General features: G+C 45.8%; 1 long non-coding RNA gene across 1 annotated transcript; it reads left to right on the top strand.

Annotated features, from left to right (window-relative positions):
* Window positions 1-267: 267 nt before the first annotated feature.
* On the top strand, window positions 268-17983 carry LOC114805929. Its single transcript, XR_003754060.1, has 2 exons — window positions 268-326; window positions 17617-17983. It is a non-coding gene; the product is annotated as an uncharacterized LOC114805929 (long non-coding RNA).
* The last annotated feature ends 516 nt before the right edge of the window (window positions 17984-18499 follow it).

Here is an 18499-nt window from a genome sequence, read left to right as displayed (position 1 = left end):
CACAGCACATACGTATATATCTGTACATATTTATAATTCATGTATTTATTTATCTATTTATATTAATGTCTGTCTCCCCCACTAGACTATGAGCTCATTGTGGGCAGGAATGTGCCTGTTATATTGTAGTCTCTCAAGTACTTAGTACAGTGCTTTGCATAGAGTAAGCACTCAATAAATACGATTCAATGAATGAAAGTGCTTAACAAATGCCACAGTCATTATTATTATTAGGTCACCAATGAGGACTTGGAATGCTGACAGAATTCCACCAGTTTGGAAGTAGCAGTGACCATCATCTTCTCTGGGTAGATCATGGGAGAGAGGTAAGCGAAAGTAGGATACCCAAACAACTGCTTTATGGTGAGCTAGAGTTCGAGTGGACAGTAAACAGAGAGAGCACAGGGAGCACTTAAAACAGTGAAGGAAAATATCAGTTGATATAACATAGCTGTGGACAGCAGAGACAGCAGCAACAGACAGATCAATCAGGTATGCAGATTCAAAATGGAGGAGATTCTTAGAGGAGACAACTCATGATACCAAGAGGGAGAAATTAAAACAGCACCAGTCACAGTGGGTTGCAGAGAGAAGCAGTGTGGCCTAGTGGATAGACCACAGGCCTGGGAGTTAGAAGGACCTGGGTTCTAATCCTGACTCTGCCACTTGTCTGCTGTGTGACCTTGGGCAAGTCACTTCACTTCTCTGCGCTTCAGTGACCTCATCCGCTAAATAGGGATTAGACTGTGAGCCCCACATGAGACAATCTGATTACCTTGTAACTACCCCAGTGCTTACAACAAGGCATGGCATGTAGTAAATGCTTAACAAATACCATCATTACTATATTGTACTCTCCCAAGCACCTAGTACAGTGCTCTGCACACAGTAAACACACAGTAAATAAATACGACAAAGAATGAAGGTTCTGTAGAGCTGAGGTATCAGAGTGCTTAAGGAGTACATAGCCATATGCAGTCGACACAGAAGGAAGGGCAGGTAGAGGAAATAAGGTCTAATCTGGGAAGACTTCTTGGAGGAGATGTGATTTTAAGAGGGTTTGAAGGTGGGGAGAATGGTGGACTGTCAAATATGAGTGGGGGAGGGAGTTCCAGCCTGTGGGAGGGTGTGGGCAAGCAGTCGATGAGGGGATAGATGAGATCAGAGTACAGACAATGGATTGTTTAGAGGAGCAGAGTGTGTAGTTGAGCAGGGGTGTAGTAGATCAGCGAGATAAAGTAGGAGAAAGGAGTGGATTCATTACCTTAAATCTGATAGTAAAGGGTTTCCGTTTGATGTAGAGGTGGATGAGCAACCACTGGAACTTCTTGAGGAGTGGGGAGGCTGGAACTGAATGTTTTAGAACAATGATCCAAATAGCAGAGTGCATTAGGGGATGGAGTGGGGAGAGCCAGTGAGGAGGCTGATGCAGTAGTCAAGGAGGGAAAGGAGGGTTCAGCATAGTAATAGCTTGGATGGAGAGGAATGGGGGGAATTCTAGAGATGTTATGAAGATTGCCTGTGGATAGAGCACAGGGCTAGAGTCAGAAGAACCTGAGTTCTAATCCCAGCTCTGCCACGTGTCTGCTGTGTGACTGTGGGCAAATCACTTAACTTCTCTTTGCCTCAGTTACCTCATCTGTAAAATGAAAATTAAGACTTTGAGTCCCCATATGGGACAGGGACTGTGTCCAACCTAATTAGCTTGTATCTATCACAGAGCTTATTACAGTGCCTTATATATTGTAAGCGCTTAACAAATAACATGAGGAGGTGGAATTCATGGTTATAGCAAATTATTCCATAGAAGCCTCAATGGGTCTCAGAAAAGTTTCAGTAGATTCATGGATTAGTGGTCCATAATGGGTCATTAGGGAGGAAAAAATGGATTTTAGACAGTCCAACCTAAACCAAGAGGATGGAAGTCATTATTATGAGGTGGGGTATAGTTTTGGATGAGAAGTCCATAAAGACCTATTTGAGGGAAAATTGGGGATGGATAGGGGAAAATTGGTAACAGTAAAAACTGTAATTATTAAAATTGTTATATCATTGTACTAATTAAGCATTTACTATGTGCCACGCACTCTACTAAGCACTGGAGTAGATCCAAGACAATCAAGTTGGACTTAGTCCCTGTCTTACACGGGGCTCACTGTCTAAATAGGACGGAGTGGGATTTATTTCCGATTGTGCAGGGAAGGAAGCTGAAGCACAGAGAAGTGAAATGACTTGCCCAAGACCACAAAGCAGGCAAGTGGAGTAACTGGATAAGGACCCAGGTCCTCTGACTCCAAGGCCCATGTTCTTTTCACTAGGCCACACAGCTTCCCATTGGACATTACCTTCCCCTCTAGACAGTAAGCCTGATTTGAGCAGGGTATGTACCTACCAACTCTTAAATTGTTAGATTGTACTCTCCCAAGTGCTTAGTATAGTGCTCTGCAAACAGTAAGTGCTCAATAAATATGATTGATTGATATCCAAGAGGTAAACCATCACACAGTTCCTCCAGATGCCTTAGTGATGCTGACAGAGACAGAGTCCTAGACAAAGGATCTGATCCAGAAATATCTTAGCTCATTTCGCTGGGGACAGGAAATCCTCTGCTCTCTCATTCACCCCACATATCCAGTCTGTCACCAAATCCTGTCTCTCTCACCTTCATGACATAACCAATATCTGCCCTTTCCTCTCTATCCAAACTGCTACCACATTAGTTCAATCTCTCATCCTATCCTGACTGGATTATTGCATCAGCCTCCTTTCTGATCTCCCAACCTCCTGCCTCTCGCCACTTCAGTCCACACTTCGCTCTGCTGCCCGGATTATCTTTCTACAGAGAGGCTCAGTGCATGTCACCCTCCTCCTCAAAAATCTCCAGTGGTTGCCTATCCACCTTCGTATCAAAAAAAACTCCTCCTTCTTGGCTTCAAATCTCTCCATCACCTTGCCCCCTCCTACCTCACCTCCCTTCTTTCCTTCTACATCCAGCCTACACACTCCGTTCCTCTGGTGCTAACCTTCTCACCATGACTCGATTTTGCCTGTATTGTCACCAACCCCTAGCCCCTGTCCTACATCTGGCTTGGACACCCTCCCTCCTCAAATCTGCCAGGCAATCACTCTCCCCCACTTCAAAGCCCTACTAAAGGCGCACCTCCTCCAAGAGGCCTTCCCAGAGTAAGCCCCCTTTTTCTCAGCTCCCCCTCCCTTCCACATCACCTCACCTTGCTCCCTTTGCTCTTTCCTCCTCTTCCCCACCCCACAGCACCTACATATGTAGTATATGTATCTATAATTCTATATATATTGCTGTTTACTTGTATTGATGTCTGCATTTAGACTGTGAGCCCATTATTGGGCAGGGATTGTCTCTATCTGTTGCCGAATTGTACATTCCAAGCACTTAGTACAGTGCTCTGCACATAGTAAGCACTCAATAAATACTATTGAATGAATGAATGTCTCCCTCACTCTAGACTGTGAGTCCACTGTGGGGAGGGATTGCTTCTCTTTATTGCTGTATTGTACTTTCCAAGTGCTTAGTACAGTGCTCTGCACACAGTAAGTGCTCAATAAATACAATTAAATGAATGAATGAATGAGTCTCTACCGTTGTCTTTGATTAAGGTTTTGATCACTTGATCATCCGCCTTCGAATCCTTCCCATGCTGCTGCTGCCCAGCACAGGTGCATCAATTTTGTCCAATGCTTTGGCTTAGACCTTTCTATTACAGGTAGCCCTATATGGTACAGCTCTAAACTTCATCAGCATATGAAAACTCTCCAACCACAATAAGATGTCTACTCATAGGAGAGGTTCTGCATGTAATAAGCACTCAGTAAATACTACTGATTGGTTTATTGATATGACCAGACTCCAAAACTGACTTTCAATGCACATCTTGCAGTTCTAGCATGAAAATAAAAGCTGGGGCAAAGCAGATCCTAACACACTTTCTACCTGGCAGATTTGGCCAGTCTTCAAAGGGAAGAGGAGAAGTGTGGGTATCTCTCCTTGACAATTTTTTTTTGCGCTTTGACATGTCCAAGCACCTCATCAGAACTTCTAGGTTTCTTCATCTGTCATAGGTTATTTTACACTATCTGGATTCAAGATAGAGAAAAATCGACCCTTTGAGGCCTTAGGTGACCATGCCACTTTAGAGGAGGTGAAGCATGCTGGAGAGGGAGAGAGAGAGCTGGATGGGATTCAGGGACCTTCCTAGTTTGAGTCAAGTCATTTAGCTTCTCTGTGCCTCAGCTTCCTTCTCTAGACAATGGGGAATAAATCCTTCTCCCTCCTACTTAGACTGTGAGCCCAGTGTAAGAGATGGACTAAATCCAACCTGATTATCCTGCATCTACTCCAGCTCTTAGCACAGAAACATGAAGCTTGATTGGTTGCTCCCTTCCAAGAAAAGCCTCTCAGGCTTTACTCACTGTGAACCTTTTAATAAAGATGGACTGAAAAATCTCAGGGAGAAGAAATGTCCCACCTCCCCTCAAGCCTGTGACTAATTCAGCTGCCAAGCACTGGTTGGATTGGATGGATGGTCCCGCGGGGAAACCAGCCAAAAGGAATTAGGGCAGAAGACACATTTCTCTTGGTGGAGCAAGCAAAAATAGCCTCATCAGCAAATGTGGTAGGAGGAGAAAAGCAACGTGACAAGACTGACAAGATTGAACAGAGCAGAGGGGCTCAAGCATACTGAAGATAGTTGGACCCTTTTTCTTAGCACTGCACTGCTGCAGGTAATAATAATAATAATGATATCTGTTAATTGCTTACTAAGTGCTAAACACTGTTTTAAGTACTGGGGTAGATACAAGCTTATCAGGTTGGACAGTCGCTGTCCCCCATGGGGCTCTTTGTCTTAATTCCCATTTTACAGATGAGAGAACTGAGATGCAGAGAAGTAAAATGACTTGCCCAAGGTCACACAGAAGACATGTGACAGAAGCCGGATTAGAACCCAAGTCCCATGACTTCCAGACTCAAGCTCTTTATAGACCAAGAGAGATGATCCGGATTAGGCTGCCCGCTGACCTGATCTCCCCTGCCTGTTCTACCCCAAGTAATAGATTGTTCCTCTAACCAGCAACATAAATAAATAAATGGTGGTATTTATTAAACACTTACCATGTGCAAAGCACTGTTCTCTAAGCGCTGAGGGAATACAAAGTGATCAGGTTGTCCCACGTGGGGCTCACAGTTTTAATCCCCATTTTACAGATGAGGTAACTGAGGCACAGAGAAGTTAATTGACTTGCCCAAAGTCACACAGCTGGCAAGCGGCCGAGTCGGGATTAGAACCCACGACCTCTGACTCCGAAGCCCGGGCTCTTTCCACTGAGCCACAGAAACAAACTACTGACCTTGGGGGTGGAGTCACATGCAGCTCCAGGGAATAATAATAATAATAATTACAATAACGATGGTATTTGGTAAGTGCTTACTATGTGCCATGCATTGTTCTAAGCACTGGGGTAGATACAAAGTAATCAGGTTGTCCCACGTGGGGCTCACACTCTTAATCCCCATTTTACAGATGAGGTAACCGAGGCACAGAGAGGTTAAGTGACTTGCCCAAGGTCACACAGGAGACAGGTGGTGGAGCCGGGATTAGAACCCACATCCTCCGACTCCCAAGCCAGTGTTCTTGCCAATAAGCCATGCTGCTCCTGACACTCATGTGTGCAGCTGTCCAGCTGGGGTGCTCCAGTTCTGTCCTGTTGGACCTGAACACAGAACCTGCCCTTCAGTTCCTAGTGATTCATTCATAATAATTATGGTATTTGTTAAGCACTTACTATGTGCAGAGCACTATGTGCAGAGAAGCAGCGTGGCTCAGTGGAAAGAGCACGGGCTTTGGAGTCAGGACTCATGAGTTCGAATCCCAGCTCTGCTACTTGTCGGCTGTGTGACTGTGGGCAAGTCACTTAACTTCTCTGTGCCTCAGTTCCCTCATCTGTAAAATGGGGATTAAGACTGTGAGCCCCACGTGGAATAACCTGATTCCCCTATGTCTACCCCAGCGCTTAGAACAGTGCTCGGCACATAGTAAGCGCTTAACAAATACAAATACCAACCAACCAGCACTGTTCTAAGTGCTGGGGTAGATACAGGATAATCAGATTGTCCCACGTGGGGCTCACATTTTTTAATCCCCATTTTTGCAGATGAGGCAACTGAGGCACAGAGAAGTTAAGTGACTTGCCCAAGGTCACACAGCAAACAAGTGATGGAGCCGGGATTAGAACCCACGACCTCTGACTCTCAAGCCTAGGGTCTTTCCACTAAGCCACGCTGCTTCTCTAATTCATTCATTCATTAGTATTTATTGAGCACTTACTATGTGCAGAGCACTGTACTAAACGATTGGAATGTACAATTGGGCAACAGATAGAGACAATCCCTGCCCAATGACAGGCTCACAGTCTAATCGGGGGAGACAGACAGCAGAGCAAAACAGAGTGAAACAAAAACAACATAATCACGATAAATAGAATCAAGGGGATGTACACCTCATTAACAAAATAAATAAGGTAATAAAAATTATATACAAATGAGCACAGTGCTGAGGGGAGGGAAAGGAGGAGGGGGAAGAGCAGAGGGAAAGGGGGCTTAGCTGAGGGGAGGTGAAGGGGGGAGGGGAGAGGAGCAGACGGGGAGCAGACGGGGAGCAGAGGGAAAAGGGGTATCTCAGTCTGGGAAGTCCTCTTGGAGGAGGTGAGCTCTCATCTCAGGAGCATGGCCCTGGTCCCGGGAGTGGGGGGATTCCAGGACAGGAGCAGCCTGACTTTCATTCATTCATTCATTCATTCATTTTTATTGAGCACTTACTGTGTGCAGAGCACTCTACTAAGCACTTGGGAGAGTACAATATAAGAATAAACAGAGACATTCCCTGATCACAATGAGCCTAGTCTAGAGGGTGAGACAAACAATATAAATAAATAAATTACAGATACTCATTCATTCATTCAATCATATTTAATGAGGTCATGGGTTCTAATCCAGATTCTACCACATGTCTGCTATGTGACCTTGGTCAAGTCACTTCACTGGGCCTCAGTTACCTTATCTGTAAAAAGGGGATGATGACTGTGAGCCCTATGTGGGACAAGGACTGTATCCAACCTGAATGATTAACTTGTAACTATCCCAGTGCTTAGAACAGTGCTTGGCACATAGTAAGAGCTTAACAAGTACCATTTTCACTATTATTATTATTAATGAGCACCTACTGGGTACAGAGCACTCTACTAAATGTCTGGGAGAGTACAGTATAACAATCGACAGTCACAGTCCCTGCCCATAACAACCTTACAGTCTAGAGGAGGGGAGATAGACATGAGAATAAATAAATTACAGATATGGACATAGTGCTGGGGGACTGGGAGGAGGGAAGAACAAAGTGAGCAAGTCAGGGCCATGCAGGAGGGAGTAGGAAAAGAGGAAATAGGAGCTTAGTCAGGGAAGGCCTCTTAGAGGAGATGTGCCTTTTCAATAAGACTTTGAAAGGGGAAGAATAATTGTCAGATTTTGGGCAGCACTCCCCTAACCCATGATCCCCCCAGCCACCAAGAGAAACCTTGCTGGGCCCCCTAAGTGGCACCACCCCAACCTCCAGGAAGAAAAGTGCCAATCCAATAGCCGTACCCTTGACACAGTGTAGGATGGGATGCACTGGGAGTGTCCCGGTTACCCTACAGGTCTGGACTTGTTCGAGTCTGTCTTGGAAGGTGGCGGTGCCTCTCCCATCTCCTTTTTCCACCCCTCTCGACCTCACCTCGAGATGCTCCTAGGGATTCTCCAGGCCCCTCTTCCACCCCGGCTCTGAAGTGCAGCCCCTACCAGGAGTCTTGGTTCTGGCTGGGTGAGCCCGAGAAGCAGCATGGCTTAGTGGAAAGATCACGGGCTTGGGAGTCAGAGGTTGTGGGTTCTAATTCAACTCCGCCCCTTGTCAGCTGTGTGACTTTGAGTAAGTCGATTCACTTCGCTGTGCCTCATTTACCTCATTTGTAAAATGGGGATTAAGACTGTGAGCCCTGTGAGGGACAACCTGATCTACCCCAGATCTTAGAACAGTGCTTGGCAAGTAAGCGCTTAACAAGTATCATCATCATTATTATTATTATCCCCTGTGTGGGTCATTGAGAGACCTCCTTTCCCTCAACACCTAACTAGACTGTAAGATCCTTGTGGGCAGGGAACCAGTCTATCAACTCTATTTTATTGTACTCTTCCATGCACTTAGTACACTGTTCTGCACACAATAAATGCTCAATAAATACTATCGACTGATTGATTGATATTGTGTTGTACTTTCCCAAGGGCTTAGAACAGTGCTCTGCACAAAGTAAGCACTCAAAAAATACCCCTGAACAATTGATTGAGAGCCCCCTCACCATTCCTTGCCCGATCCCCAAGAAACCATGCTTTGAGATGGCTGACAGGACTGAGATGTCCAGGTTGTATTTGTGCAAAGAAATTGCTCTACTAACGTTCTTCAGCAGCAGATTCTACTCTGCCTTCACCTGACTAAGAAACCATTGTTCAGAGGCACTCATTTGGAGTTTTGTTTTTTTCTGGTTGCTTAAACTAGGTGAGCACATCATGCCACGGGCTTTTGTGAACCTGAAACGCAATAGGTCCATATGGGTCTTGTGTGGAGGAAAGGAAAAAGCAAAAATCAAAAAACACTAAGCAAAAAGCAAACAAATGTGGAGAAAAAAGTGAGATTAAAAGACCCAAAACATGGCAAATATGCTATGCCCCCTAGAGGGGCTCCTAAGACATATGTCCAACCTGGTTGTCTTGTATCTATCCGCAGCTTAGTACAACGTCTGGCACATAGTAAGCGTTTAACAAATACCATGAAAAATGGCTGCCGAGAAAGGGCACGCCCACAGACTGGCATGTGCCGGGCTCCTGGACAGAGCTTCCAAAATAGAGATTCACCTGTTGATTTTTGTCTCAAAAGAACTGGCTAAGTGGTTTAAGACACCCCTGAACTACCTAACCAATCTCCTCACCTTGTGAGACAGCGCAGGGCTTCACTTCTGATTGGGGTGATGGCCTCTTGTTATGATTGACATGGGTCCCTGCAGGAGCATGCTCGAGGATAAGGAACTGTGGTGGCAGAAATATAAGGCCAGTCACAACTTTTCTTAAGAAGGGAAGTTGGGAGCTGGCAGCTACAGGGCCTGTAAAGCTCCCCCTCTAGACTGTAAACTCCCCCTCTAGACTATAAAATCATTGAAGGAAGGGAATGTGTCGTTTATTGTTGTATTGTACTCTCTCCAGAGCTTAGTACAGTGCTCAGCAAACAGTAAGTGCACTCCTCAGGCCCCCTGTTCCTCCCCCTCCCCCATCCCTCCCCCCCAACAGTCTGGCCACCTACTTCATCACGAAAATTAACACAATCAGGTCTGAGCACCCCAAAGTCACCCCTCCCCCTTCTCCCTTCCCCCTGCCAAACCCTTTCCCCTACTTTCCCATCTTTCCCTGCAGTATCCTACCTCTCCTCCCTTCTCTCTTTCTACTGCCCACCCCATAGGCTCCACTCCTCTGATGCCCACCTCCTTACCGCCCCCTGTTCTCGCCTATCCCGCCGACCTCTGGCCTACATCCTCCCGCTGTCCTGGAATGTCCTCCCTCCTCACCTCTGCCAAACTAACTCTCTTCCCCTCTTCAAAGACCTATTGAGAGCTCGCCACCTCCAAGAGGCCTTCCCAAACTGAGCTTCCCCTTTTCCCTCTGCTCCCTCTGCTACCCATCTACCCCACCCCCCTTCAACTCCCCTCAGCTAAGCCCCCTTCTCTCCCCACCTTTCCCTCTGCTCCTCCTTTCCCTCTTCCTTCCCCTCCCCCTGCACTGTGCTCGTCCCCTCAATTGGTATATATTTTTATTACCCTATTTATTTTGTTAATGAGATGTACATCCCCTTGATTCTATTTATTGCTATTGTTTTTGTCTGTCTCTCCCGATTAGACCGTAAGCCCGTCAATGGGCAGGAATTGTCTCTTATCTGTTGCCGAATTGTACATTCCAAGCGCTTAGTACAGTGCTTTGCACATAGTAAGCACTCAATAAATACTATTGAATGAATGAATAAATGATTGGCTGACTGACTGACTGGATTTCCCTGGCCATCAGAGATCTGGGGCCTCTGGCAGATACCTGAGGACCTATTCCCTCATAGCAGCTTCATGTTGCTGGCTTTACTGCTGCTGTTGTCACTGATTCATATTCATTCATTCAGTCGTATTTATTGAGTGCTTATTGTGTACAGAGCATTCATTCATTCATTCAATAGTATTTATTGAACGCTTACTATGTGCAGAGCACTGTATGAAGCACTTGGAATGAACAATTTGGCAACAGATAGAGACAATCTCTGCCCATTGACAGGGTTACAGTCTAATCGGCGGAGATGGACAAAAACAAGACAACTGAATAGCAATAAATAAAATCAAGGGGATATATACCTCATTAACAAAATAAATAGGGTAATAAAAATATATACAAATGAGCACAGTGCTGAGGTGAGGGAGAGGGAGGGGGGAGGAGCAGAGGGAAAGGGGAGAAAGGGGGTTTAGTTGAGGGGAGGTGAATGGGGGGTCAGAGAGGCAGCAGAGGGAGCAGAGGGAAAAGGGGAAGCTCAGTCTGGGAAGGCCTCTTGGAGGAGGTGAGCTTTAAGTAGGGTTTTGAAGAGGGTAAGAGAATTAGTTTGGGGGAGGTTGGGAGGGAGGGCATTCCAGGACAGAGGGAGGACGTGGGCCAGGGGTCGACAGCGGGATAGGCGAGAACGGGGGACAATGAGGAGGTGGGTGGCAGAGGAGCGGAGCATGCGGGGTGGGCAGTGGAAAGAGAGAAGGAGGAGAGGTAGGAGGGGGCAAGGTGATGGAGAGCCTTGAAGCCCAGAGTGAGAAGTTTTTGTTTCGTTCGGAGGTTGATAGGCAACCACTGGAGGTTTTTAAGGAGGGAAGTGACATGTCCAGAGTGTTTCTGCAAGAAGATGATCCGGGCAGCGGAATGAAGAATAGACTGGAGCGGGGAGAGACAGGAGGAAGGGAGATCTGAGAGAAGGCTGAGACAATAATCCAGCCGGGATATTATGAGAGCCTGTAGCAGTAAAATAGCCGTTTGGGTGGAGAGGAAAGGGTGGATGGAGAGGAAAGGGTGGATCTTGGTGATATTGTAAAGGTGAGACTGGCAGGCCTTGGTGAAGGATTGGATGTGTGGGGTGAATGAGAGAGTCGAGTCAAGGATGACACCAAGGTTGCAGGCTTGAGAGACGGGAAGGAGGGTCGAACCATCCACAGTGACAGGGAAGTCAGGAAGAGGACAGGGCTTGGGAGGGAAGATAAGGAGCTCAGTTTTGGCCATGTTGAGTTTTAGATGGTGGGCAGACATCCAGGTGGAGACGTCCTGGAGGCAGGAGGAGATACAAGCCCGAAGGGAGGGGGAGAGGACAGGGGCGGAGATGTAGATCTGTGTGTCATAATAATAATAATAATGTTGGTATTTGTTAAGCGCTTACTATGTGCTGAGCACTGTTCTAATAATAATGTTGGTATTTGTTAAGCGCTTACTATGTGCAGAGCACTGTTCTAAGCGCTGGGGTAAACACAGGGGAATCAGGTTGTCCCACCCGGGGCTCACAGTCTTAATCCCCATTTGACAGATGAGGTAACTGAGGCACAGAGAAGTTAAGTGACTTGCCCACAGTCACACAGCCGACAAGTGGCAGAGCTGGGATTCGAACTCATGAGCCCTGACTCCAAAGCCCGTGCTCTTTCCATTAGACACAGGGGAATCAGGATGTCCCACGTGGGGCTCACAGTCTTAATCCCCATTTTACATATGAGGTAACTGAGGCACAGAGAAGTTAAGTGACTTGCCCACAGTCACACAGCTGACAAGTGGCAGAGCTGGGATTCGAACTCATGACCTCTGACTCCAAAGCCCGTGCTCTTTCCACTGAGCCACGCTGTGTCATCTGCATAGAGATAATAGTGGAAGCCGTGGGAGCAAATGAGTTCACCAAGGGAGTACGTGTAGGTGGAGAACAGAAGAGGGCCAAGAATTGACCCTTGAGGAACCCCTACAGTTAGAGGATGGGGGTGGGGGGAGGAGCCTGCAAAGGAGACAGAGAATGAACGGCCAGGAAGATAAGAGGGGAATCAGGAGAGGATGGAATCCGTGAAGCCACGGTGAGATAAGGTGTGGAGGAGAAGGGGATGGTCTACAGTGTCAAAGGCAGCTGAGAGGTCAAGGAGGATTAGGATAGAGTAGGAGCCATTAGATTTGGCAAGAAGGAGATCATGAGTGACCTTTGAGAGAGCAGTCTCGGTAGAGTGGAGGGGACGGAAGCCAGATTGGAGGGGGTCCAGGAGAGAATTGGAGTTAAGGAATTCTAGGCAGCGAGTGTAGATGACTCGTTCCAGAAGCTTGGAAAGGAAGGGTAGGAGGGAGATAGGGTGATAACTGGAAGGGGAAGTGGGGTCGAGAGAGGGTTTTTGTAGAATGGGGGAGACATGGGCATGTTTGAAGGCAGTGGGGAAGAAGCCATTAGAGAGTGAGTGGTTAAACATGGAAGTTAAGGAGGGGAGGAGGGAAGGGGCAATGGTTTTCATAAGGTGAGCGGGAATGGGGCCCGAAGCACAGGTGGAGGGGGTGGCACTTGCGAGGAGGGAGGAGATCTCCTCTGAGGATACTGCAGGGAAGGATGGGAAAGTAGGGGAGAGGGTTGCAGGGGGGAGGCAGAGCACTATACTAAGGGCAGAGCACTATACTAAGGGCTTTGAATGCACTAAGACATTCATGTGAATGTCTACCAACTTTGTTGTATTCTCCAGAGCGTTTAGTATAGTCAATACAGTAAGCACTCAATAAATACTATAGATTAAGTTCTCAATAACTGCCATTGATTGATGAATGGGTTAATTGTTGCTCAACTGCTGTTTTGCTACATTAGCCTGGCCTAGAAGAAAGAGCATAAGACTCGGAACCAGGAGATCTGGGTTTTAGTTCCAATTCTGCCACTGATCTATTGGTTGACCTTTGGCAAGTCATTTAACCTCTCTAGGCCTCAGTTTCTTCATCTGTAGAATGAGAATAATATAGGTTGTAAGACCCATGTGGGACAGGAACTATGTCCAATCTCATATTCTTGAAATTAGCCCAAAACTGAGCACATAGTATATAATAAATACCATAGTAATAGTAGTAGTTCTTATTTTTATTGCTGTATTTCTTTCCATGGGTCTGTTCTCAGTTCAAGTCAACACTGATTTCTGTTCCTTAGAAAATAGCACATAAAAAACATGACCAAAAGTTTGGCTTTGAGGGATGAGGACTGAGGATGCTCTTCTGAATCAGGACCTCAGCTTAGGAACTTCTTAAATAGAAAGCACAATTCCAAGCATTAAATGTTCAACAAGAACAATTGTAATATATCAAATAGCATTTAACCAGAAATGATCTCTTCTCAAGTGTAGCATATAATTTCCCTTATATCGCACTCCAAAATGCCCCTACAATTATAAAAAACCTAGTAATAGCTGTTATTTTACTCTCTACAACTTCTATTTCTTCACTGACTTTTTGCTTTCCCTCTGGGGTTTTGAGGAGAGTTAAAGAACTCCCACTGCCTTCATTAAGACCCTCTGAGGGTTTTTTAAAATTTTCTTTTTGTTTTGTTTTTAAATAGTATTTGCTATGCACTTCGGATACAACACCGGTTTGGGAGTCGGAAGGACTTGGTTTCTAATCCCAGCTCTGCCATTTATCTGCTGTGTGACCCTGAGCAAGTCTCTTAATTTCTCTGAGCCCCAAGTGGGACATACAGTGTGTCCAACTTGATTATCTTGTATCTACTCCAGTGCTTAGTAGAGTGCCCAGCACATTACAAGTGCTTAACAAATACCATTGAATACCATTAAAAAAAAATCTACTCCAGTGCTTAGTAGAGAGCCTAGCACATTTCAAGTGCTTAACAAATACCATTGAATACCATTTAAAAAAAAAATCTGTTCTCCATTTTATTCAGACTGTGAGTCCCATATAGGACAGGGACTGTGCTCAACATGATTGCCTTGCATCTACCCCAGTGCTCGATACATAGTAAGCACTTACTACATGACATTATTATTATGCCAGGCACTGTACTAAGCAGTGGGATAGATACAAGATTCATTCAAAAGTATTTATTGAGTGCTTACTATGAGCAGAGCACTGTACTAAGTGCTTGGAATGTACAAATCGGTAACAGAGACAGTCCCTGCCCTTTGATGGGCTTACAGTCTAATGATTACAAGATAATTATGTTGGGCCCAGTCCATGTTCCACATAGGACTCACAGCCTTAATCTCCATTTTACAGATGAAGAAACTAAGGAACAGAGAAGTGAAGTGACTTGTGCAAGGTCACAAGCAGACAAGAAGAGGATCCAAGATTAGAATCCAGGTCCTCTGACTCTCAGGCCTCTGGTCTTCTCCTTCAATTCCCATCTGACGTTTCTGACATTGAATCCATGGACTTGAGTGCCCCCGTGAAAACACATTCATTCCTCTTTTCTGGCTCTTCACCCTTCAGGATGAGCCCTGATCACACATCAGTGGTTAAGAGAGGAAAAGTATGTTGCACCAGTACAAGACGAGGGCTTGACTTGTATTTGAAGTAGTGGTGAAGATTTGCAGTAGGCCAACCACACTCTCTAAATATCATACTCGACATGGCTTAAGAAATGGGTGTAAGCAAATTGGCACCTGCAGCTGCTACGGTTTTGGGAAGAATAATAATAATGATGGTACTTGTTAAGTGCTTGCTATGTGCCAAGCACTGTTTTAAGTGTTGAGGTAGACACAAGGTAACCAGGTTGTCCCACATGGGGCTCACAGTCTTAATCTCCATTTTACTGATGAAGTAACTGAGGCACAGAGAAGTGAAGTGACTAATCCAAAGTCACACAGCTGACAAGTGGTGGAGCCGGGATTAGAACCTATGACCTCTGATTCCCAAGTCTGTGCTCTTTCCACTAAGCCACGCTGCTTCTCCAATAAGACTCTGTTCTGCAATCACAGACCGCACCCATCCTCACTGTGAGCCACTTGGCAATGCGTGCCACGGGGAAGGATAGGGACTGGGTAAGAGACAGAAGAGTGGATGACTCAGTGCATGCGGCAGTAGAACAGTGCTTGGCACATAGTAAGCACTTAAATACCATTATTATTATTATTATCATTATTGCTATAAGTACCTGACCCATTTAGGGCCATTTAGCATAGAGTCAATGTTGTGCTGGAGCATTAGCCCCAGCCATTGCCTGAAGGGCAGCCTCAGTGTTTGTTTGTTGTTTGATTTTTATATGGTGATTGTTAAAAGCTTATTATGTGTCAAACACTGTTCTGAGCTGCTGAGGTAGGTACAAGCCAATTAGGTCGGACACATACCCTGTCCCACATGGGGCTCACAGTCTGAAGTGGGAGGGAGAACAGGTATTGAATCCCCATTTTACAGTTGAGGAAACTGAGGCACAGAGAAGTTAAGTGACTTGCTCAAGGTCACACAGTGAGCAACTGCCAGAGCAATTGGCAGAGTCGGGATTAGAAACCCGGACCCCTGACTTGCAGGCCCATGCTCTTTCCACTAGGCCACACTGCTTCCCTACATTGGTCATTGCAGTCTTAGCCATCCACTGGAACCAGCTATTTTCAGGATTCCTTCTAGGCCTGATCTTCACACAAGGCAGCCTAGATAGTTTGCCCATCAAAACATCTCCATCAGTGGCAGAGCCTGGTTGACTACCTGTCCTTCTGCCATTTTCACCCCACTCTGTTGTATTATACTCTCCCTAGTGCTTAGTTCAGTGCTCTACACACACTCGGCATTCCATAAATACCACTGATTCATTGATTCATTGATCCATTGACCATGGTGATGAGGTATGGGTTGGACTCTGGGTGAATGATTGATTGAGGAGTGAGGGTCAGGGGGGTGGAACGTGAGTGTGGGGAAGAAGCAGTTATTGAATATTTTAGCCGTGCTGGTTTCTACCCGAGGAGCTAGTTACTTACTGATAGGTACTTGAGGAAATAAATCCCCCAATCCAGAGTCCCATCACCCCCTTAACCAACACGAGAAGAGGAGAGAGAGCTATTGCCAATCACAAACTTGCCATTCCTCTCTGGTTTCCTGAGCCAGATCAGTAATTAAAGCTGTCCAGATGCTGTTGTTTCAGAGGAGCAGTAAAAGAGAAAACAGAAAATTACTTTAATTGCCCCCAAGGTGATTAAATTCCGAAGAGATGGTCTCTCGACAGCCCCACTTCCATTTTCGAAAACACAAACAGGCTTCATTCTCAGGAATATTGATCTGTTTACCCAGTGTGAGTTTGTGTGTGTGTGGCAGGGGGGTATGTGTGTGTTTAAATAACTATATCTGAGCCATCGATTCAATCTAGTTCAGCTTGCCTTTTGGTAACATGTTTCAAGGTTCCCTGTTTGTCTCCATGATGGCGTTTCCATTTCCCTGGGGTTCCACCTCACTAACTTCTGAACTTCTCCTGAGCAACGGGCAAGCGTAGAAGCAAAGAGAGAAGAAATATCCTCTGTGGGGAAAACTCTGATGCCTCTAAAGTATAAAATGAAATAGATCACTGGGGCCAAGGATTAAAGCAGTTGCCTCTAATGAGATGAAGATTCCCATCTGTGCAATAACCAAATGTAGCCGAAGCCAGCAAGGACCAAATCAATACAAAATAATGGGCTCTTTGTCCACATTAAACTTACAGCAGAGTAAACATGGAACTGACCGGAGGAAACCCTTCTGGGCTGCTGAGAGCAAACGGATGCAGTTGAGGTGCTAATCCGGTCCATGAGAGCTAACCAATCTGAGGAAAGCAGACTTGCTCAAACCTGTGGGCATCAATCAGTTGTGAAGAAATTGCATTTTCAATCCTAGGAAAGAGCCAAGTAGCTTGGCAAAATGGGAGGGAGGGTGAGGGGACAGGAAAGGAGGGAGCATGAGAAACAATGTGGCCTAGTGGATAGATCACGGACCTGGGAGTGAGAGGACCTGCATTCCAATCCCTGCTCCTCCATTTACCTGCTGGGTGACCTTGGACAAGTCACTTCTGCAAAATGGGAACTCAATACCTCATCTGCAAAATGGGAACTCAATTCCTGCGAGTCCTGTGAGTTCTATTTGGGACCTGATTACCTTGAATCTTCTCCAGCACTGAGTAGGGTGCTTGATAAATAGCACTTAACAAATACCCCAAATATTATTATTTTTATACAAATGCCACAATAATTATTATCATTATTATACCACAATTATATCACTCACATTAACTGAGCATTTACAGTGAGCAGAGCAATATAGTAGGCCCTCCAAAACATAAAAGAGAAGCAATTCCTGCCCTAGAGGAGCTGACAGCCTCAGGATGAGTCAGGGCTGATGGGAGAGTTAGGTTCCTTAGACCCTGTATTCTGGGGAGCAGCTTAGCTGCTGTTCTAAACTTTGGCTTAGTCATTCTCAATATAACTCCTCCACTGATCTTGTGCTCTTTAATCATTTGGTGGCTCTGGCCTTCACAGTGTCCATCAAATGAAGAATTCCAGCAGCCACCAGCTTCTCCACACATCAGATGTTGCAATACTTTGACTTCAAGAAAAGCAAGGCCCTGGGCAGGAGGGATCCTCAGAGAGACATGAATGAACGGCTCTACCCTCAGCACGTCACCTTTGATACCAGTTGCCTCCCTGATGGAGCAAATGCAGAACGTGTTATGGAAGAAGATGAGAGATAAGTTAATAAAAATGCCATACACATGGGAGGCATCCCACTCACATGGATGGCCTCCATCTCTGGCTCTCCCTAATGATTAATGAGCACTGATTAAAATGTTGGGCTGTGTGTCAACAATTTAAACCTATTAAGCCCCATTAAACCTGAGAAGGAAAATATTACAGAGTCCTTTCACTGACTTGCAGGGGAGACAGAGACACTGATAGACTGAGATGAGGGAGTTGGAGAGAGAAAGACAATGCTGAACACAGTCTAAAGGCCCCAGGCAGAGGTTCAGAAACTCCTGATTGCAAATCCTATTTCTCCCAGTGGTATCTCTGACACCTGCAGCAAGCCGATGGATCCCCCCATTTCCCTTCTGTAAAATTGTGATAATATGAGCCTGGAGGTCAGGTTTGTTATAGTGCAGAATTTCCTGTCAGAATAAGCAAGGAAAGGGCATGGGCCTGGGAGTCATAGGACCTGGGTTCTAATCCCACCTCTGCCATTTGCCTGCTGCAAAGTGACCCTTCACTTCTATGGGTCTCAGTTTCCGCAAATGGGGATTCAATAACTGCCCTCCCTCCTACTTAGACTGTGAGTCCCAGGTGGGACAGGGACTATAATTAACTTGCATCTACCACAGTGCTTTGTACAGTGCTTGACACATAGTAAGCATCCAACAAATACCAA

Source organism: Ornithorhynchus anatinus, chromosome 2 (assembly GCF_004115215.2).
Source record: "Ornithorhynchus anatinus isolate Pmale09 chromosome 2, mOrnAna1.pri.v4, whole genome shotgun sequence".
Classification (NCBI taxonomy): domain Eukaryota; kingdom Metazoa; phylum Chordata; class Mammalia; order Monotremata; family Ornithorhynchidae; genus Ornithorhynchus; species Ornithorhynchus anatinus.
Note: the sequence above shows the minus strand (reverse complement) of the source record. Positions and strands in the feature narration are given on the sequence as shown.